The 1359-nt window shown below is 46.7% G+C and overlaps 1 pseudogene; it reads left to right on the forward strand.

Moving 5' to 3' along the window:
• Nucleotides 1–385: 385 nt before the first annotated feature.
• On the forward strand, nucleotides 386–754 carry LOC115070153 (annotated as a pseudogene).
• Nucleotides 755–1359: the final 605 nt, after the last annotated feature.

Consider the following 1359-nt stretch of genomic DNA (forward strand, 5'->3'; position numbering starts at 1 on the left):
GGTAAAACACTTGCTAAATGATTGACACAGGTAACAGATGGCATGAAACAAAGTTCAAACTGCCAAACTTTACCCTGCTTTGGATGCTTCATCAACCTAATGAAAAGTGAATTCTTTTTTTAACGAAAACAATTTCAAAGTGTCTGTTATCATGACATATCTTTAACAAATAATTTAAATTGTTTAAGAAAACAAGATTGTATTTATAGCTGTTATCTAATTAACATACCATATGTATGTTTTCTATATTTTAGATAAGGCCTCCTGGGTTTTCATTTTAAATTATCTGACTAAAAACTGTTTTCAGTTCAGTCTGATGCAGGCTGCAGGTGCTGTGGCTTAGTTCTTCTAAGGATTCTTCTGGTCTCCCTTCGCTTCCAGAAACATGGCCTCTGTGATGGCTGTCTCTGATGATGTCATCAAAGTGTTCAATGACATGAAGGTGCAGCAAGGCCTCAGCCCTAGAGGAAGTGAAGGCAAGAAGGCAGTGCTGATCTGCCTAAGTGAGAACAAGAAATCATCATCCTGGATGAGAACAAGGAGCTCCTGGCAGATGTGCTACAGACTGGGCCCCTGAGTGTGCACCCCTTGAGAGCAAACTGATCTATGCCAGCCCCAAGGATGCCATCAAGAAGAAGCTGACAAGAATCAAGCATGAATTAAAACCAACTGCTACAAGGTCAAGAACCACTGCACCCTGGCAGAAAAACTGGGTGGCAGCACTTTCATCTTCCTGGAGGGCAAGCCTTTGTAAGCCACCTCCAGCCTCCTCCTGCTGAAGCATCTAGCAGTTGCAGACCTGCTCCTGAGTGTTGCAGGCTGCCCCTTTCCTGCCAGACCAGAGGGGCAGGGGGGATCCCAGTAGGTGGGAGCAATCCCTTCATCCCAGTTGCCAAACATCTCCCTACTCCCCCTTTTTTGGCCTTCCTCTTTGCTTCATCCCTGTTGGTCTGGCCTTCCCAAACTGCTTTTGCTCTTCTGATTGCACTTGGGTTGAATAAGACCAAGTTCCTCCCCAGACACCCAGACCTTTTGGGGTCTGGGGCGGGGGAGGTTAACAAGGCCCCTATTTCCCACCTGTCCCTCTGCCTCCCATGCTGCCAATTTCTAACCATACTCCTGACTCTGTGCTCATCTACTTAGTTGTGTATAAATGGATTGTTGTGGAAATGACACCTCTCTGCTCCAGCTGCTTGCTCTCCCTTTTCCCTTGGTAAGGGACCTTCAATTAAGAAATAAAGAAAGGCTGAGACCGCCTGCTCTATCCTCCATCTTAGGGGCTGAGATCTTGCAGACTTCCAGAGAGTACTGTTCTGGCCTCCCTCTGGCATAGGGGCTGAGTACTCAAGGGACTGCCTG

This window comes from Nannospalax galili, unplaced genomic scaffold, assembly GCF_000622305.1.
Source record: "Nannospalax galili isolate Female #2095 unplaced genomic scaffold, S.galili_v1.0 scaffold375, whole genome shotgun sequence".
NCBI lineage: Eukaryota > Metazoa > Chordata > Mammalia > Rodentia > Spalacidae > Nannospalax > Nannospalax galili.